General features: G+C 42.1%; 1 pseudogene; it reads right to left on the bottom strand.

Moving 5' to 3' along the window:
- Positions 1-16,658: 16,658 nt before the first annotated feature.
- On the bottom strand, positions 16,659-20,050 carry LOC103628590 (transcription initiation factor TFIID subunit 5-like; annotated as a pseudogene).
- Positions 20,051-22,683: the final 2,633 nt, after the last annotated feature.

The raw sequence follows: 22,683 nt of genomic DNA on the forward strand, positions 1-22,683 counted from the left end.
ATCAGGAGTGGCAGCCGAACGGCCGGCAGCGCGGGGCCGAGCCCGCTAGGTCGCCCGAGCCGGATCCCTGCCTCCCCCCATGCACAGCTAGGAAGCCCAGGTCGGTGCCCCCAACCCTATGGCGCAACCTCCATCCCTACGTGCGTGATGCAGAGAGGAAGAAGACCCTTTGACCATACTAGATCCCACTCCCTTTGACCTGTTGTGGCTGAGATCCATGTGACCCTTTGTGTGGCACAGTTCTAACCGATAGGATCACACCACATCATTGTTATTACGCTATTTATTAAAATATATATTAACTTTTGCGTTCGATATTTGGTTCATTCCGTTCTAGTTGTGTTAACCGCATAATGAAGTCGTGGACACGCTGAAGTTATTATGTTCTTGTAGGAAATAGTGACGCCTAAGAGGGGGTGAATTAGGACTTATAAAAACTATCTCTAAACTAGGCCATGATTAAATTCCTAGAGCAAAACCTATGTAATTAAACAATATAGAATGTGCAAACTAGGTTTTTGTCTAAGTGTTGCTATCTCTACCGTAAAGTCTAAGTTTCAATCCTAAATAATCCAACTAGAAAGACAAGATTGAAACTTAAATACTTTATATAAATGCGGAAAGTAAAGAGCAATGTAGAGATGCAAACTCTCGTGGATGACGCCAATATTTTTACCGAGGTATCCGGAACCACGCAAGATTTCGACTAATCCTCGTTGGTGCCCCTACGTAAAGGGAAGCCCACGCGAGGGCCAAGCACCTCGGTCGAGTAACTACATAGGGAGCCACGGGCCTTCTCCACGCGCAAGTGGTGCTCTGCGTCCGGCTCCTCTCGGATGCTCCCTGCCGTCTCCAATATCGAGCTTCCGAGCGAAACGCCATGGGCCTCGTTCCCTTTGGTACACAGTGGCGGCCGTGACACAAACTCGGTTGTTACGGTCTGGCAAGACTCTCGCCCCACTTGGTATAATTATAATGGCTCGCGCAAGAGCCGATGGGTTGTGTGGTTTTTCTAAACTCACTCAACTAACTAGGATTCACCTAGAGCAAGCGCTAAACTGGTCTAACTAACCTAAGCACTTTGCAAAGCACCTACGCTAATCACCAAGTGATTCTATTAAGCACTTGGGTGTTTGAGATTTTGGAAATGTCTACAATATGTCTTGGTATGTTTCTTGGGCTCCCACACCTTGAAATGGTCCGTGGGGGGTGTTTCTAGCCCCCCCACAATTATAGCCGTTGGACAGAAGTATTGGCTTTCTGTCGACGGGCGCACGAGATAGTCCGGTGCACACATGACATGCACTGTTCACTGTTTGGTGCCCTGTCACGTCAGCCGACCGTTTGGGTCTATAGTAGTCAACCGTTGGATCTGACTGTTACCCAGACTATCTAGTGCACACCGGACAGTCTGGTGCTACAGCCCGAGGGCGCCTGGTTGTGGGCCCCTCAGTGTAGACTGTCTGGTGTCCCATCGGACAGCTCGGTGCACACCGGACATGTCACTATTCACTGTATGGTGTGCCACTAGTGCGCCGCCTGACTGTCCATTTCATGGATTGCTTCGCTATTTCCTTGGGCTTCTTTTGTTCTTGAGTCTTGGACTTCTACGCTTCTTTTATGTCTTCTTTTGAGGTGTTGCATCCTCATTGCCTTAGTTCAATCCTCTTCACATCGTGTGAACTATAAATATAAACACTAGCGAACACATTAGTCCATAGGTTATGTTGATCATCAAACACCAAAATCCCTTTAGCCAAATGGTCTGGGTCCATTTTCCTTACAATCTCCCCCTTTTTGGTGATTGATGACAACACAATCAAAGCAAGCAAATATAACAAACATTTCAATGAAAATATGCAATCTACTTGCTAGGATGCAGAGTGACCCTTAAAGTGAGATTATGAACTTAAGCCTCCTCCTAACTCCATAATTCACTTACTTCCTATGTTAGACCAAAGATACTTGAAAGACCAAAAACCACTTGTAAGATCAAAGTTTTTAAAATTTTAAATTTGGTGGTGTTTGTTGTTTGATATATTTTTCATGCTTTGGTCCCTAAAACTTCTCCCCCTTTGGCATCAACCACCAAAAAGGAAGACATTAAAAGCATATAGGAAGCAAAAAGACTTGCCCTCTAAAAGATTTATCAATTGAAGTTCTGAAATATTACTCCCCCTAAAAGAGTGTTCTCCCCCTTTGTCATAGACGTAGAAATACTCCCCCTGACGGAGATCCTCTACTTAGGAAAAGCACAAGAGAAAGAGAGGTGCAAGCTATGGCTTGATTAGACTAACTTCCCTTATGCATAGGTAAAAGATATATTTTGACAACATATGCATTTATTGCAACATGGGAAGCATAAGATATGAAATTTAGCCTACTCAAAGTTTGGAGAAGACATGTAAATGATACCAATTGTTGGATGGAACCACTTGTGGAACCAAATGAAAATTCTTGTAGATTTGTAGTGGAAGCTTATTGTCTTTCTCCGGGGACTCCATTTTCCTTCAATGAGGCTACTGCATATAATAGACTTAAAAACAGGCATTAGCCTGAAAGACTTAGATTATAGAGTAACCTCCCCTAGAAGTGTGCATACATGTTTTCAATACTTGTAGGAGACACATACTTTGATTTTGAGATCAATAGGGGCAAATCATCTATAATCCTGACTTTGGCACATATAAGTTAAATGGTACCAATTGAAACATTGAAGGATATCAATTGTAGGATATGTCATGTGTAAATACCAATTGGAGTATCATTTACTTATGAATGATGAATAAGCTATGTGTCGTGCTTAACTAAACTTTTTAAACCATGCAGGTTTGCTAAAGTATATGAATTGAAAGCGAGCATTCCTGCCATATGATTGACCTAGTATGCATGTAATTAATATCAAAAGTAAATACATTTAAAACTAGGCATGTAAGGTAAAACTAGATACAGGAAAATACATACACAAATCTAAAAAGGAAATACAATAAATCTAGTTACCTTAGTGATAGGTGGGTAATTTGGGTCCAAAGTATTCACTAACCCACTTGGCAACATAATTGATCTAATATGATGCATCCCATGATATACATCCAAATTTTGCCAAGTCTCCAAATTCTCTGAAGTCCTTCGAACTTCTTACTTCCCTCTTGGGATCCAAATCTTCTTGGTGCTTTTCATGGTTGAAATAATTTTATTTGGCACCCAAATACGTTTGGCCCATTTTCCTTTGTTGGCTTGCTTGTTGGCCTTGATTGCTATCACCTTTCCATTCTTTTTCTTTTTTTATCAAATATGGTGTAACAGCCTTTTTATCCACCTTGTTGATGTAGGTGCTGGAGATTTTGCTTGTTGGCTTTTGCTTTTGCTTATCCCCGGTCTTCTCCTTGCATTGGTAAGACTTGTGGCCTTCTTTGTGGCATAGCCTACAAATCACATTTTCTCCCTCCATAGGCTTGTTTACTCCCACATTGGTGTCATAGTGAGGAGGTTGGATTTGTTTGGCTTTGCCTTTCTTGTCATACAAAGCCTTGCAAAGGCGAGCCACCTCTTGCTTTAATTTCTCATTCTCCATTGCAATCTCATTCGAACATGTTTCTATAACAACATTCTTAACAAGAACTTGATTGTAGAGGTTAGATTCATCAATTAAATCAAAGCGAGAAGTAGAAACATCTTTCTTAATAACTTTAGGCATTTCAACCAAAGATACTCCTGGGGTGCTACCAATGTTTTTTAGCTTAGTAGTTAGCTCATTATTATGTATGCTAAGAAATTCCATTTTCCCTAGCAAGTTTTCAATGGCTTCTTGGGAGCTAGCTAACTTAGCCTTAATTGTTTCATTCTTTTTAATAAGGCTATCATCGGTAGCTGAGGATGGAACATTAGACTATAATTGCTCAATTTTAGTTGATAGCTCACAATTTAAATTTGAAAATGTTTCAATTTTTTCTAGCAAACATTTATAATCATCTTGAGGGCTAATCAACTTATTTTTCAAAGTTTTAAGTTGAGCATACATCCTCAAGAAAAATTAGCGGCTTCTGTAAGCTCATCTAAGGAGGGCTTTCCCTCACCTTCATCATCATCACTACTGCTATAGGATGGAATACTAATTTTACCTCTTGCCATAAGGCATTTGCCTGATGACCTGATGAGGATTGGTGGCTGTGTGTCCTTGGAGGTTCATGTTCACTTGAAGAGTCATCTCAAGTTTTGACACTTGTAAGCGCCTTGCCTTTGCTCCTCTCCTTTGTGGGTTCGGCCATATTTGGACAACTGTCCCTGAAGTGACCCTTCTCCCTTCATGCAAAGCATCCTCTCTTTCTTTGCTTTTTCCTGTCAATGTTAAAGACAAGGTCCTCGACCTACAGGGGCACACCCATTAGATTAACCTTGCGGATCATCCCCATTACCTTTCCGATGCGTCGGATTGTTTCCTCATCCTTGGAGGATGATTTTGATGGTTGATTATCTTCATCATCATCACTTTCTTCTTCTTCCTGTTCTTCACTTGAGGAACTTAGAGTGGGAGCCTTATTCTTGCCTTTTGTTTCATCACATGCAAAAGCATATGGTCTTGAAGAAGTTGGCTCTTCTTGTCGACCATTTTTTCGCGACATTTCAAATGCCGCAATTTTTCCGATCACAATGGTCGGGGTCATTTTACTCAGGTCCTCCATGTTGTGAAGAATAGTGATGATGATCCCATATCTTTGTTGTGGTATAAGGGAGATAATCTTCCTCACAATGTCCGCATCACCTAGCTTATTAATGCCAATACAATCGAGCTCATTGATGATTAAATTTAAACGAGAATACATTTCTCTAACAAGCTCATTTTCTTTCATGGCAAAAGAATTTTACTCATTTAAAACTAGGCAATGTTTTTGCTCACGAACATTTGATGTACCGTCATGGAGCTCATGCAATTTTAGCCAAATCTCATTAGCAGTTTTTAATGTAAAAACTTGAATGAAAATTTCCATGCTAAGAGATTCATACAAACAATTTTTTGGCTCTAGCATTTAAATGAACTTCTTTTTCTTCACTCGTGGTGAGCTTTTTGGGATTTTAGGTGGTTTCATCCCGTCACGAGTGACTCTCCAAACACCTAGATCAACGACCTTGTTGGTTACTTGTTCTCAAATAATGTGAGTCAAGAACAAGACAACACAATTGTTAATTATAACAGACCTTCATCTTCCGAAGTATTATCTCCTCATGGGTATAATACTCATCAGACAAAGGTCGAGAAGGACATACCTTCATCATTTATTATATGGATAAGAATGCAAAAAGGATGTGAACAAAAATTGTATCTCGTTGATTTATCTATATTTGCATCCCGCAAAACATGTATGAATATCAATAGAATTCATATTACATTGATACATTCGGCTTGCTCGAAGGTGATGATGCGGGAGAGTGATTACAATCTAGCGTGAACAGTACGAGGTTACTGTTCATCTATTTATAGGCACGGGACGCAGCCCGGGTGAAATTACATCCATACCTTTAAACGTTTATTTACAAGCAACTAAAGCTAATAAGGTCTATTTAGTCTTTTACTTCTTTGCTTGGTCCGAGCCGAAGGTATTGAGCTTCGGTATTCTGCAACGTTGCTTATACACAAGGCCTTCGTCTTGAGAAACTAAGTCGAGGTTGATGATAGCTTCGGCGAGATTTTGTATTATCTTGCTGAAGGTGTTTTTGTCTTGAGTACCTTCGGTGGAGGAGAAGACCCCCAACAGTAGCCCCTTCGCGGTGCTAGATCGTTTTTTCGTAACGAGCTCGATCCGCGAAAAATAGAGGCTTCAGAATGCCGAAGGTCCGAAAACACCTTCCCTGAGCTTGTTGTCGAAAAACGATTAAAATATTCGGAGCGTCGGCCGGTCCACCGCTCAGTCAGTATGGACGGTCTGGCAGTCCGCCTTCTTCCCTGCAGCACTATATAAGCAGACATGTTTGTGAGGAGTTACCACAACATTCATTTCCATCGTAATGTTGTGCTGTTAAAATTTTTAACCAAAGCCAAAGCTTTCTGGATTGCGCTTTCGAAACACGCTCTTCGTCATTCGAAGTTAGCTTCGTCTTAAGGAACCGCAACACTTGAAATGGCCCGAGTAAGATCCACTGCTAGGGTGTCCCGTGAGGGAGATGATGTTGAAGTGACAGAAATAGCGCCAATATCGGAAGTGATGAGGCGGTCAGGTCTAGTTGTGTCGGAAGGAGCTGTTGCCGACGATGAATCTGCCGAAGCTGAGCAGACTATAGTTGAGGACAGGAGTGACGATGAAAACGAAGAAGACAACAACATTCTAAGCCCATAAAACTGAGCCATATTGAATTTGGAAAATCTACCTTGTCAGCAGAGGACCTGGTTATGATGAAGAAGCTAGGCTATTTTGGGGAAGATGAGAGTAAACTTGTTTGCTTTGTTGGCGAGGAAGTGATTCTGGAGCCGAAGGAGGATGAAGTTGTTATTTTTAAAAGTTTCTTCAGGGTGGGGCTTCGGTTTTCTCTATATGATATAATAGGAGAGGTTTTGAAGAGGTTTGAAATATATCTTTATCAGCTGACACCAAATGCCATTGTCAGGCTGAGTATTTACATATGGGCTCTCCGAAGCCCGGGCAAAAGTGCCAATGTCGAAGGTTTCTACCGAGTGCACGAGTTGCATTATCAGACGAAGGCCAGAGCAGATGGACTTCACAAAAACTTTGGATGTTATAATTTTGCATACCGAAAAGACACCAAGACTCCGGTGATCGGCTACCACACTAAGTGGCCGACCGGGTGGACAAGCGAATGTTTCTATGTGAAAGTTGATGAGAAGAAGAGGGAAAAGCTCATGACTATGGTTATGAGTCCTCTGAGGTTGAGCTTCGGGATGACAAGGCCATTATGCTATATGCAACTTGGCTCCCCATGCCAGCTGGCCGAAGTCAAATTCAGAGTGGTGGCTGCTGAAATTAGCACTAGAGATGTTGGTCACTTGTTCTCAAATGCTATAAATCAAGAACAAGGCAACACAATTGTTAATGGTTAAAGACCTTCGTCCTTCGAAGCATTATTTCCTCTTGGATATAATGATCTTCAGACGAAGGTCATGAAGGATACACCTTCATCATTTTATCATATAAACATGAATATAAATAAGAAAGTGAAGGAATACAGAGGAATGAAGATAATAATTGTTATATATCGATGATTCATTTATTATTATCTTCATTAAACATGAATAAGCATCAACAATATTCATATTACAATGGTACCTTCGGCTTGCCAAAAGGTGGAAGAGCGAGAATGGTGCGAGAGCGATTACAATCCAGCATGAACAGTACAGGGGTACTGCTCATCTATTTATAGGCACGGGACGCAGCCCGAGTAAAATTACATCTGTGCCCTTGAACACTTGTTTACAAGTAACTAAAACCAATAAGGCCTTATTAGTCATTTTTCCTTCTTCACTTGGTCTGGCCGAAGCTATTAAGCTTCAGCATCTTGCACTGTCGTCTCTTCTCAGAGTCTTCGCCTTGAGGATCTAAAATAAGGCTGAAGGTGGCTTCAGCGATCCTTTGTATCATTTTGCTGAAGGTGTTTTTTCTTGAGGGCCTTCGGCAGAGAAGAAGACCCCCAACAGTAGACCCTTCGTGGTGCTAGATCGTTTTTCCGTAACGAGCTCGATCCGCAAAAAACACAAAGGCTTCGGAATGCCGAAGGTCCAAAAAACACCTTCCCTGAGCTCGTTGCCGAGAAACGATTAAAATATTTCGGACGTCGGACGTTCCACCGCTCAGGCAGTGTAGGCGGTATGGCGGTTCGCCTTCTCCCCCTGCAGCACTATATAAACAGACAGATTGGTGAGGAGTTACCACAACATTCATTGCCATTGCACTGCTGTGCTATTAAAATTTTTAACCATAGCCGAAGCTTTTCCAGATTGTTTGCTGCAGACACACGCTTCATCATTCAAAATCACCTTCGGCTTTAAGGAATCGCAAAACTCAAAATGGCTCAAGGAAGATCCACTTCTAGAGTATCACGCGAGGGAGATGATGCTGAGATGACAGAGACAACACCGATATCAGAAATGATGAGGCGATCAGGTCTAGTGACATCGGAAACAGCTATTTCCGAAGGTGAAGCTGCCGAAGCTGAGCAGATTGCAGATGAGGACGGAAGTGATGATGAGGCTGAGGAAGACTACATTATTTTGAGCCCATCGAAGCCAAGCCACATCGAATTTGGAAAATCTACTGTGACAGCAGAAGACATGGTTATGATGAAAAAGTTTGGTTATTTTGGGGGAAGCCGAGAGCAAACTTGTCCGCTTTGCTGGGGAGGAGGTGTTTCCGGAGCCAAAAGAGGACGAAGTTGTTGTTTTCAAGAGCTTCTTTAGGGCAGGGCATCGATTCCCTTTACATGACATGATAGGAGAAGTATTAAAGAATTTCGAGATATATCTTCATCAGTTAACTCCAAATGCCATCGTTAGACTCAGTGTTTACATATGGGCTCTCTGAAGCCAGGGTATGAGTGCTAATGCTGAAGCTTTCTGTCGGGTGCATGAGCTGCACTACCAGACGAAGGCCAGAGCGGATGGCCTTCACAAGAACTTTGGTTTCTATAACTTTGCGTATCGAAAAGATACCAAGGCCCCGGTAATCGGCTACCGCGCCAAATGGCTGACCGGGTGGACGAGTGAGTGGTTCTATATAAAAGCTGATGAGAAGAAGAGGGAAAATTGATATATATATAGCCATGAGTCCGATGAGATTAAGCTTCGGAATGACAAGGCCCTTGTGCCACATGCAACTTGGCTCCCCGTGCCAGCTGCCCGAAGTTGAATTTAGAGTGGTAGCTGTCGAGATTAGTACTAGGGACCTAGTGCAAGAATATTTGGCAAATAGAACATTTCCAACTTCTATTAGTTGGGGGATTCCAATGAAAAAGGAAGGGGTAAAAAGTATGAGCTTGTTTGGCTCCCCTATCGCTTCAAATTTGAGAAACAGTTCAAGAAACCATGCAATGAATGGCTGGAAATGATTGAAACCATGTGCAATGAGATTCTTGGCAATTATACGAAGAAGGAGGACCAGCTAATGACTGCTGCCTTCGGTACCTGGCCGAAACGAAGGCTGAACCGGGTAATGGATGCTTTGAACTTCGACTACCCAGATTATGAGAGGTTTGACGAAGGGGCCGGGGGTGTGAAAAGAAAAATAGTTGTTAACATCCTAAGTAGGCAAGCTGCCCGCTCAGTAAAAGAAGATGAAAAGGCCTTGAAGAAAACAAAAACAGCGCCAGAGCCAAAGGCAACAATTTCTAAGAAGCAGAAGCTTGACCAAAAACCCTCTACTGAACCGAAGGTCGACGAAGCAGCAGAGAAAACCCCTCTGTTGCCGACTGCTGCCGAAGTGGTTGAAATTTTGAAGGTAATGACTGATTCTCCGCCATTCAAGCTGCTAAGTCCTCTGGGATTGGAACTGACAAAACTTTTACAGAGGAAGGAAATGCCCCCGGCTACAGAAGAGAAGGTTGAAGGGCAAAAGAAACGACGAATTGTGAATATAATGCAAGCAATTGAACAAACACCACCTTCAGCTTCGGCGACGAACGCGCCAATTCCTGCGAACGGCGAAGATACTGGCAAAGCCAAAGTTGAAGAGCTAGCAGCCACAGTGTCAGAAATTGACAGACTTGTATCAGATGTGGTTGCAGACGTGGCTGCAGAGGAGACGAGTGTAGCTACAGAGGAAAACATGGCCGTAGTGCTAGATAAAGGAAAAGAAATTGATAATACTCCTTCAGACGAGAAAGATTTTGATCTTCGGCACCTGGGCGGCCAAGAACTTTCTGAGGAGGACAAGTTGGAATTAAGAGAATTTGCTATATCTTGCGGATACCAACCGGGGTCCTTGCTCTTCGGCGGGGTTGATGAGGAAATCTTAGAATGTATTCGTGACTGCGCCGGGGCGAAGATAATCGGCACTCTATCCAAGAGTGTTGGATTCCTGAAGCTAGAGACCGACATTAGCTGTTATCGACAGCAACACATTGTCGGTAGCCTATTTTATTCCAACTTCAAGGTGAGACCTTTGTCTAGATTTGTATTACCTTCGTGGTGGATTGAGTATTTTAACTTTAACTTTTTTTGCAGAGCATGTTGTTAAGCAAGGCGCTGAAAATGCAGCAGGATACTAAGGATAGAAAAAATGAAGTTCACGGCGCTTTAACCACGAGACAAAGGAGCTCGAAGCAAAGGTCAAAGCCAAAACTGAAAGAAATACGAAGCTACATGAAGCTTTTGAGATCCTTCAGAACAAGTGTGCTGACTTTGCCACTCGGTGCGTTAATCGGTTGAAGGGGATTTTTAGCTCGGTTGGAGCTACTTCTGAAGGGATTAACCCTTCAGCCGAAGACATCCCCTGGGCCTTTGATCATATTGAAAATGAAGTTGAAGCCCTTGATGAAGTTATCACCAGGCACGGGGATTTCTGTGCCCTGGTGGCATCACGCGACACAACTGCAGCTTTTATGAAGGTCGGGTGCACTCACGCTAAAACTGTTAATAAGCCAAATTTCAATCTTTCGACAACAGATCTAGTTGACATCCCAACCGAAGCCCAAAGCATAGGGAACGGATTTATCACTGAAATTTGGGCAAAAGGCGGGCGTGAACTGGCCGGGGATGAAGCATGAAAACTACTTAACTCGGTATGAAACTTTTACCTGTCTTCTTTACCTTGGTTTTCCTTTATTATGTTTCCTGATTTCTGTATACCTTCTTCTCTCTGCAGGATGGTGGAGCCGAAGGTCATTAAGCCGAAACTTGTTCCGAAGGGCTGAAGATTCTTAGAACTTCCTTTTGTAACTATCTGTAGAAAACTTAGGATCTCTTTACATCATTTGGCAAAAGATTGTAACTGACAGTTGAACAAAATATTGTACTTATTTGTAAATACCTTGTAATATAATTTCACCTTTTCGCTCCCGTATGAACTGCTTTGTTGTGGACGAAACCAACGCTTGCAATCTTTTGAGCCGAAGGCGAAAAACACCTTCCCTTCTTTTCGTTCACATCGAAGCATTTTTTCGTTAAAGGCGACCCAGCTTTATATGTCACGAAGTTTTATCTGAGATGAAGCAGCTTTGTATTCGACAAAGCATGATGTCATCGGAGACAATCATTTTCTGCCTTTCTTATTAATACCTGTGCTTTATGCCATGATGATGATGATCCTACGAATGTCTAATGAATGTTTGTATGAATGCAAAAAATGATGTGATGAAATATGCAAATGTATGCCAAGAACACACCCGGACTCTTCATCCCCTTAGGAACGACTTTGGAGTCTCTTCACCTTTTACTTAGGTGGTATTTCAGCTCTGCATCCCCTTAGGAACGACTTTGGAGCTAAGCTCTGCATCCCCTTAGGAATGACTTTGGAGTTTCTTCACCTTTGATTTAGGTGGCATTTAAGCTCTACATCCCCTTAGGAACGACTTTGGAGCTTCTTCACCTTTGATTTAGGTAGTATTTTAGCTCTGCATTCTCTTAGAAATGACTTTGGAGCTTCTCCATGACCTTTTGCACTCGATGGTGCGAATCCTGGTGTTACATTTTACATGTGGGGGAATTTGGCCCTTGTATTACAGAGGGCTAAACAAAAAATGTAAATTACAACCTACGACCCCATTAATAACCTTTCTCCCCTTCGTGAAAGGAAAAGGGTACCCTAGGAAAAAATAAAAAAATACATTGTTTATACATAATATCCTCGAAACTCATCCGCATTCCAAGACCTGGGTATGTCGTTGCTGTCCATATCTTTTAGTCTGTAAGAACCGGGTCTTGACGAAGATACCACCAAAAAGGGGCCTTCTCATTTGAGCTGAAGCTTCCCCACTGTATTAGGGTTGGCCACCCTTTGAAGCACCAAATGACCTGGCTTGATGTTTTTCAATCTTACTTTTCTGTCACGCCATTTGATTGTTTTGGCCTGATATTTATTTATGTGCTCTATGGCTTGAAGTCTGGTCCCTTCTATGGTGTTTTTTGTTATTTAGCAATCACCTTCGTCCTCTATCGAAGCTAGAATTCTTATTGAGTCCGTTCTTGCTTCTTCCGGTGTAATTGCTTCGTCATCGAACATAAGTTTGAACGGGGTAAATCCTGTTGACCTTAACACAACAGTGTTGTGATTCTGCACCACTTTTATTAATTCGTCTGACCACTTTTCTTTAGGCTGATTGAAAATTGATTTCATTATTCCTGTTATTATGATTCCATTTGCTCTTTCTACCAATCCATTTGACTCCGGATGCCTCACTAATGCGAAGTGTATTTTTGTGCCATTCTGGCTACAAAAGGTTTTGAATGTTTCAGCATCAAACTGAGTTCCGTTATCAACTGTTATAGCCTTCGGCACACCGAAGCAACAAACAATATTCTGCCAGAAGAATTTTTGGACCATGGCCGAAGTTATTGTAGCCAAGGGCTTTGCCTCAATCCACTTAGAAAAATATTCTACTGCCACTACAACATACTTCAAGTTGCCTTGTGCTGGTGGGAGTGGACCTAACAAATCCAGGCCCCATCTTTGCAATGGCCAGATTGGTTGTATTAGCTGGGTTAAAGACGAAGGTTGGTTCTGGTCTCTGGCACATTTTTGGCAATTTTCACATTTTTGAACTAAATCTGTTGCATTCAAAGCTGCCTTTGGCCAGTAAAAAACTTGTCTGAAAACATTCCCCAATAGAGGCCTAGACCCAATGTGGGCCCCACATAACCCCGCATGTATCTCCTTCATTAATTCTTGTCCTTCGGTTCTGGACAAGCACTTGAGCAATGGAGAGCAAACTCCATGCTTGTATAATTCCCCTTCTATTATTACATATGGCCTTGTCCTTGCTTCCATTCTTTTATTATAAACTTCATTATCCGAAAGACAGTTGCCCTAGAGGAAAGATACAATCTCAGTCCTCCAATCTTCACTATGTACTGGTGAAATTGTGAGCATCGCTCTTTCCATGAGCTCGACTAAAGGTGCTTTTATTGTTTCAAAAAACACTTCCGAAGGTAGTGGGATCCTCTGTGCCGCTGATTTGGCTAACAAGTCTGCATGTTCATTTTCTCCCCTTGGAATATTCTTTACAGAGAAACCTTCAAAAGAGGCCTTCAACCTTCGGACTGCATCTAGGTACTTTTCAAGCTTCGGGTCTCTTGCCCTACTGCTTTTGTCCACATGACCCGATATAACTTATGAATCAGTCTTGAAATTTGCCCTTCTTATGCCCATTGCCTTAAGTTTTTGAAACCCCAAGAGAAGAGCTTCATACTCTGCAATATTATTTGTGCAGCTGAAGTCTAATTTTACTGCATAACAGGTTCTGACTTTGGATGGTGCAACTAGAACGACTGCTGCCCCTGCGCCGAAGGTCCCCCAAGACCCATCACAAAATACCGTCCAAGCTTCATCATCGTTTATTCTTTCTTCATCCTGAGCCCCTAGCGTCCAATTAACAAAGAAGTCTGCTAATGCCTGAGACTGGATCAAAGATCTATGAACATAATCAATGGTAAATTCGTTGAGTTCTGCAGCCCATTTACCGACCCTTCCTGTAGCTTCTCTGTTCCTCATTATATCCTTCAGGGGTTGTGATGAAGGCACTATTATGTGGTATGCTTGGAAGTAATGCCGAAACTTCCTGGAGGCCATCAATATATCATACAGTATCTTCTCCAACTCTATGGAATTCTTGTTTGATGGACTGAGTACTTCAGAGACGAATGTTGGAGACTTGTTCTCAAATGCTATGAATTAAGAACAAGGCAACACAAAATGTTAAAGGTTAAAGCCCTTCGTCCTTCGAAGCATTATTTCCCTTAGGATATAATGATCTTCAGACAAAGGTCATCAAGGACGAACCTTCATCATTGTAGTATATGATAATGAAAGAAGAAGCATGTAAAGTATAAGAAACAATATGAATGATCACATAATATTATTAACTCATCTTTTATTATATTGTCATGGATAAACATAGATAATATAGAATTACATTTGTACCTTCGGCTTGACAGAAGGAGAAAGAACAAGTGTGATGCACGAGCGAGTACAAATCAGCATGAACAGTACGTGGGTACTGTTCATCTATTTATAGGCACAGGGCGCAGCCTGTGTGAAATTACATTTATACCCTTTACAATCGATTACAATCATGACACAAACTATCATGGGTCAATCTGTCTTTTCATCTTTAAGTCGGTGCAACCCTTTGTCTTAGGCATGTCGTTATGCCGAAGTTCCCTGGAAGGTAGCTTCGACATTATTTCCATGCTGATCTTCCGAAGGTGTTTCTTCTTACAGGACCTTCGGCTACGAAGCAGACCCCCAACAGTAGCCCCTTCGTGGTGCTAGATCATTTTTCGCAACGAGTTTGATCCGTGAAAAATTGTCCTAAGCTTCGGAATGCCGAAGGTCCGAAAAACACCTTCCCTGAGCTCGTTGTCGAGAAACGATTAAAATAATCCGAGCGCGAGGTGGCCCCATCATGCAGCGGGTACGCGCGATCTGGTGATTCATCTTCACACCTGCAGCACTATATAAATAGACGGGTAGGTGTGAAGTTACCACAACATTCATTACCATTGTACTGTTGTGCTGCTGAAAAATTTAAGCATAGCCGAAGCTTTCTCATCGCATTCTTAAGCAAAGCATCATTTTGATTTAGCTTCGTCATAAGAGGGAGCTTCGTCAGAATTATAAAAATCATCAACATTCATGAGAACTATAAGGAATTCAACACCTGATGGCCAAAGTTTGTTCAACTGCTAGCGTGACTCGTGATGGAGAGAAGGCCGAAGCCACAGAGACTGCCCCGATCTCTGAAGTGATGAAACAATCGGGAATGGTTATGACAGAGGTAGCTGCTAACGAAGGTGCATCTGCTGCCGTAGCTGAATATGCTGACATTGAGAAGATGTCGTTGATAAAGAATTGGAAGATTATAATACTCTCTTGCTAGCCAAACCCAGTCACTTGGACTTTGGAAAATCTACCGTTTCTGAGGCTGACATGCCCATGATGATAAAGCCAGGCTACTTCGAAGAGGCTGAGAAGAAGCTGATTCATTTCGGCAGGGAAGAAACCACTCCAACACCGGAAAATGATGAGGTGGTAGTTTTCAGGAGTTTCTTCAGAGCGGGGTTGAGATTTCCTTTGAACAAAATGATTGGGGAAGTTTTGGAAAATTACGAAATCTATCTTCATCAGCTGACTCCTAACGCTATCGTTAGGCTCAGCGTCTTCATATGGGCTCTCCGAAGCCAAGGAATAGACCCGAATGTCGAAGCCTTCTGCCGACTGCATGAGCTTCATTATCAGACGAAGGCCAGAGAAGATGGTCTTCATGAGAATTTTGGTTGCTACAACTTCGCTTACCACAAAGATATGAAGACTCCGGTGGTTAGCTATCGCACCAAGTGGCCAACTGGTTGGAAAAATGAGTGGTTTTATGTAAAGGCCGATGAGAAGAGGGAGAAGCTCAAGACGCTAGTACTGAGCCCTCTGAGCTTAAGCTTCGGGCTGACTAGGCCGCTGTGCCATATGGTGCCGGGGTCACCATGCCGACAAGCTGTGGCAGAATTCCGGGTGGTAGCCGAGCAGATTGGGACCAGAGATCTAGTCCAAGAATATCTGGCCTATAAGGTGTTCTCGACGCTGAGTGAATGGAACATGCCGAAGCTAAAGGGGACAAAGGAGAAGAATGATCTTTTGCGACTACCTTATAAGTTCAAATTCGAGAAACAGTTCAAAGGGCCATGTCAAGAATGGTTAGAAATGATAGAAATCATGTGCAACAAAATTTTGGGTAATTACACTAAAAAAGAAGATCAGCTGATGACTGCGGCCTTCGACACCCGACTGAAGCAAAGGTTGAATCGGGTGATGGATGCCCTGAACTTTGAATATTCTGACTATGAGCGATTGAACAAGGATGCCGAAGGGCAAAAAAGAAAAAGGATTGTTAGTGTTCTGAGCAGACAAGCTGCTAGAATGGTGAAAGAAGATGAAGAAATTCTGAAGAGGAGAAAATCGAGCCCTAAGCCGAAGGTAGCTGCTCCGAAGAAGAGGAAAGCTGCGGCTCCGAAGCCAAAAACAACTGAAATAGAGGCACTACAAAAATACCCCCCCCCCTATTGCAACGCATTTATGCGTTGCTAGAAGTTGAAATAAGTGTTGCTAAGACTTATACCAACGCATAATTATGTGTTGCCTATGCTGGCGTTGCTAGGGTCTACTGCAACACTTATTTATATGTTGGTAAGCCATGGCTATAAGCGTTGCTGGGCCGCAACGGATATTTATTGCCTACTGCAACGCTTACATGTGTTTGTACCGGCAAAGACGGGTTGACCCGTATTGGATTTGGAAACATTTTGCTTAGATTTATGGCAGCACATTTATGTGTTGCAATGTTGTTGAACCATATAACAATGGCAACATTTAGATCGGATTTGTGAGAGCACATGTATGCGTTGCAAGAAATAAACCATTTATTGAATAGAAATTGATATACAACAACATTTGCCATTAATAAAATGAGAAGGTCCAATTCATCCTAGGCATAAACACGATTGCAATGGACAAACCATTTCTCATTGAAATAAAATAGTCAATATACAGAGTAGCACAACTTAAAATAATCACCACTTCATGTGTGTACATATATTTTTGGAGACAGATATAAACATATGAATCATCCTAAACAATACTGAATTGCATCATAGGTAAATTAGGAAAGCTTTTTTGGTAGCATAGTCTTCAAATTCTGCATAAATCTTGCAGCTCTGAAACTGAAATCTGGCAGCCCTGAAACTTCATCCTAGGTACTAAATCTGATGAACAACAAGAAAGCATTTCAGAAAAAGAAACATATGTGCAAAAGAATACAATAGTGCGATAGGAGAGCACAGGAATGAACGAACTGAGAAACAAAGATCAAAGGAGAGCCAATGATGGCTACTACTGTTGCTACAGATATAGTGATCAGAGGCGACCAATCACCCGCTCAAACATTTCCTGCTGGACTACAAAATTGAGGATAAAAGTTCAGACCAGAAATCATGCTGAATAAAGGAGAAATTTCTCACCCGCAGGCTATAGACAGGAGCTGATTTTGTAGGCAGGGATTTAAGCAGTCTCAGTCGGTTAGCTGATGAGCTGCCTTTGCTGTTTCAGAAAAAAAGACAAGGGTGTTTTGCAATCAGAGCAAGAGAATTTAAGTGTATGCTCGAATGGATGAGGATCTTAACATGTCAAACTTACGTATCCTCTGTCCTCAGGGCTTTTGTGCTGAAAGCGACGTCCCAGAGCTTAACAGTACAGTCGGCCGACCCCGATTCAAGCAATGCTCCTTCACAGCTAAAACAACAGGATATATTAACCAACAGCATAAGTCACGATATCATATAAAATAAAATCCCTTAAAATTACAAAAATGCAGTTCAACCTTGCGTCAGAACAGCGCACATCATGAACATTAACAGGAAGAAATAATATACTCCTTCCGTTACGTCACATAAGGAGTCAGTTTTACGATATCATTTCATGAGATCAAATTACATGATCTTCAAATTAAATACTACCAACAAGGATTATGAAATGTTTAGCACTGATTCCATGATACAACACTATTGTAAAAGTAGATGGTCCTGCTGATTAAACTGGTTATGAGTGACGGGTGGACTTACCAGCTTATCAAGCCAGGTTTTCCTTTAACTGTAATGAACACTTGCTCTTTGGGCAAGCTCATGCAAGAGGCGTTCAGATAAAAAGAAACTTGGGGTGAACTGAAGAAGTTACAACAGCATATAATAATTACCTGAAAGCAAGTGTCCACACACAAGAGTTGTGTCCTAGCAGTGGTGAAACACAACGGCCAGTCGAGAGATCCCATATCATGATTGTTCCATCTTCATCTCCAGAGGCCATGTATCGTCCATCAGGTGACATTGCTAGTGACAAAACCATACTCCTATGACCAATAAACATCCGTATACATTCACCCGTCTGAACATCCCATAGTCTTACAGTTTTGTCGCTAGAGCCGGTAGCAATGTAGTTACAGTTTACGTGCCACTGGACACACTGTTATGGAAAACATTTTCAGGCAGAAGGAAAAAAGATCAGCTAAATCATGCTGGCATCAATACAGGGCATTGATAAAAACAAGTAGATATCCAAACATAAAAGAATTAAAAACACCAATAATTCAATTTAACCAAAGCTCTATTCACAGAGTATAGGACCAACAAGTTCACTTACATCAACATCAGAAAGATGCCAGCCATTATTCACAAAGGCTGGATTTATCAATTGACCAAATTCTAGCAGTCCTGTCATGTGAAGCACTAGCAAAGTAATGGCCAACTGGGCTGAACTGTCATAAAAATATAAATAAAGAAGGCATCAACAAATAGTATAGTGCATAGGGAGTACTAAAATCTTTATAATAAGGTCAACATCATAAACGGCTATTCACAAATTCACATACTTGGACATCCCAAACTGGGTAATTGTGTCCTTTGTAACAGACAAGATTGGCATTCAGCTTAGTGCTCCATAGTCTTACTGTAACAAATACAATGAAGATAGCAGTGATAAATTTAAAAGACAGATAAAAATATATGGATTGCTACAAAAATTAAACACTGTCTAATATGTGAGATGTATTACTTGTCAAGTCTGAAGATGATGACAAGAGGAAATCCCCAAAAGGGCTAAAAGCCGCAGAATAAACTGGCCCAGAATGGCCTTGAAATAGTGTATAGGTTCTTTTCCCCTCATCTGAAATATAAAGAATTAAAGACTTTTCATACTCGCACATATCAAGTTTGATTAATTTGACAGAAAAAAGTGTGAAACAATTAAACCAGCGCAAAACTCCAAACTAAACAATTAAAACATTATAGACAGAACTATTTGCCGTATGAGTTCAAACTGCATATTAGAATGTATCCAGGCTATCACCATAAATAGGGAAAAGGCTTAAGTATGTGAACCCCAAGCATTGAGCACAAAAGGGTAAACAAACAAAGCAAAAGGCATCATTTGGTCTGTTGTGAATTATTCAGGGTCTTATTTTTATGTTGTCCACTTGTCCTATAAAACGAACTTCACTTTCAGTTGTATTACAAAATAAGCTTCCTGATCACAAAATCAAAATTTCTAGCAAGTAGATGACATTCACATGTGGGACCTGGAGGTACCTTTCAGTGACAAAAATGACATCCTTGAAGAAAGCCTAAAGTAAGGCATTTGTAAGGGCTTTGAAATGATTAGACACACTAACAGACAACACATGAAAAATTGGGAGAACAAATTACCATAGATAACCAGAAACAAATTACAAACATACGTTGCTGGAAGAGTTAGCTCTGGTTTCACTCGAAGTGTCACAGAAACCATGCTTGTTTCAGTTCTGACGTTTTTTCCAGTTGCACCTACAAGCTTGTCCTTTTTGGCCTTATTAAGAGAAGCATTTTGCTTTCCACCTTCTGTGTTTCTTTTCTGTAGAAAAATATAATGAGAAAACTTATGACAAGGGATAATAAATCAAATATGGATTGCAAAGACACCAAAATTCCTATGACCAGGAACACAGGTATGCACAATCAAACCAAGCAACGAGCCTTTGCTAGTAGCTACAACCTACAGATAACGAGCCTTTGACGATGCACCAGAGGCGGGAGGAGAGAGAAAGGCAAGCACGCACGGTCACCGGCCGGTGTGCAGAGGACCGGGGGCGAGGGCGCGCGGTGACTGGCGGGAGGCCGGAGGCCGGAGGGGAAGCCACTGACGCAGTCGCAGAGCTCGATCCTGAACGCCGCAGTCGCCGCCTGCGTGCCGATCGCGGGTAAAAAAGGGAGGAAAGATGGAGCGTCGGCGCTGCGAGGAGATTGAAGAGACGGCGGCGACTCTACCCTCGATGGAGCAGTGAAAAGTTTAGGGTAAAGAAACGTGTATTGGGTGCCCATCCCGTACCACCCTCGATGTTGGGCCGACACCACGTCCCCTGCAGTCAGGACTGTTGTTGGGGACTTGTTCTCAAATGCTAAGAGTTAAGAACAAGGCAACATAAAAAGTGTTAACTATTAAAGTCCTTTGTCCTTCGAAGCATTATCTCCCTTCGGATATAATGGATTCCGGACGAAGGTTATGAAGGACTAACCTTCATAAACACAATGAATGATGAAGGAGGATTCATACACAAGAAATGAAAAATAATATAAACACTTTAATCATTATTATTAACTCATTTTTATTTGCGTTATTGTATCAATAATAATAAATTACAAATGTACCTTCGGCTCGAAGGAAAGCAGGGGTACAAGTGTGACGCAAAAGTAAATGCCCAGTCAGCGTGAACAGTACGGGAATACTGTTCACCTATTTATAGGCACGGGTCGCAGCCCATGCAAAATTACATCCAGGCCCTTTGCTTTTGACAATAACTCTATAGTAATCTATCTGGGTCTAGATAGTCTTTTCCTCTTTAAGTCGGTTCCCTCTTTTCTGCCATCACGCCGAAGCTCCCTTGCGCACAGCTTCGGCTCTGTTCCATCCTTCGTATTGTTTCCGTGCTTCTTCATATCGTGGGCTCTTATTCGAAGATCCCTGTCCACACATTATACTCCAGAGGCATTGTTAAATCATGTTTTTGAGGACCTTCGGAAGCCGAAGGCCCCCAACAGTAGCCCCTCGCAATATTAATTTATTAGAATGATAAATTTAGATTGCGACATGGACGAAGGCCTTAAGCCGAAGGTCCGAAAAAATTTGGGATGACACAGATCCAACCTGAGAAATTGCTTCAAGGACACAACACGTATATCCTTGCCCATCAAGCAGACCAAGTTTATTTCTCGACATATCCATGCAAAAAGTTGTCTAAATGGAGGGTTGTGTACAATGTAAATCCCCGCGAACGCCTATACACTCCTGGTGAGGACGAATATCAAATTGGTCACCTTGAGCAGGTTGATGAGGTGTTTCAAGAAGAAGAGTTGCCAGCTAGTTTTCATATTGATCCTGCACCGGCATTAGATTCACTAGTTGCAGACGTTACCGACTTAACTTTTCCCGAGAGACGGAGAAGACAACCTGTTAGGAGAAAAGTTACATGGCGACCTCTGCATAGAAGAGAACAAATAGATCCTGATTTTGATGTTATTTAACAAGTAAAGTTGTTTTGTTATTTCATTTGTTTATATTTTAAGTATTATGTCATTTTTGATGCACTAATGAATAATTTCTTATTTTTTATGCAGGATGCCGCCAAAATCAAAGAAGTCAGTGAAGGGGTTGTTCAAGGGCCTAGGCCTTTTTCAGGGCAGTTCTTCGAGCAGCAGCAGACGTCGAGAGCTGTTGAGCGCGGTACATGGAGATGAGGTAACATATCTTGTACAAATAAATTTGTTTACATATTTACAAATAAATCTTGAGTTGTATGTACCAGGATGAGCAGCACACTGAGGAGCAGCACATTGAGGAGGAGCAGCACAATGAGGCTGAGCAACACAATGAGGAGGTGGAGCACAATGAGGTGGACCACGTGACATGGGACCAGGCCGCACAGCATCAGCAGCCATGGGACCAGTGGGACTACCAGAGAGAGCAGCAACAGGTGTGGGACCAGTGGGGCCAACAGGGCGAACCGGCTGACAACCCGATGGATGATGGCTCGGGAGGCTCTTCAGCGACACGCACACGTCGCTCAAGAAAAAAGCCACTCAGTAAAGCCTCGTCACGCGATAGAGCGAGAGGCTGATAGGACTTTAATCATGCCACATGGAGATCGGTGAGTGTAATATATTAACTTATCTAATATAACTATTATGTGTATTGTTAATGTTTTTGGGTAATGCAGGAATTGGGAGGACCTGTCCTTTGACGGCAAGGGACACCACACTCAGGTTAACCTTACGTTGGGTTCTCTTTGCCGCCTTCACTACCCTGGTATAGTGAAGGTGTCAAACGGTGATACCGAGGATGAGGTGCTCGTCAGTACCTGGGATGAGTACAAGTTTAAAAAGGAACGAAACCACACCGACAGACAGGGACTTGTGTGTAATGACTTTTGGGTATGAATTCTTTATTATTTTTGTTATGTTTCTTAATATTGTAAATCTATGACTTATACCATTTTATTTGTATTCTTTATGTTGTAGCTTCGATATCGGTTGCCTGACGGAGAGGATTACATGGGGCACGCTGAACGTGTCTTGCAAAACAATGCAAAGAAGCTGGTGAAGGATGCCATATACTATGCGAGAATTCAGGCTACAAACCTGTATTTTCAAAAGCATCCGGAAGAAGCAGGCCCCTTGAATAAAAAGGAAGGGTCCTCAAAGATATATTTGACTGAGGATCAATATCGTGAGGTTAGTATTCAATTTGTTTTACCCTTTATATTTATTGTTGTGATTGATATAATATGTAACATTGTGTGTGTGCAGGTGATGGTTCCATGGATGGCGCCCGTGCCTGATGCATACTATGCTTGGTGTCGATATTGGGCTTCCGAAGGCTTCCAGAAAGTGTCAGCGCATCACAGACAATGTCGAGGAACCAATCCTAACCACAAGTTTGGCGGTGACGACATGATACG

This window comes from Zea mays, chromosome 5, assembly GCF_902167145.1.
Source record: "Zea mays cultivar B73 chromosome 5, Zm-B73-REFERENCE-NAM-5.0, whole genome shotgun sequence".
Lineage (NCBI taxonomy): Eukaryota > Viridiplantae > Streptophyta > Magnoliopsida > Poales > Poaceae > Zea > Zea mays.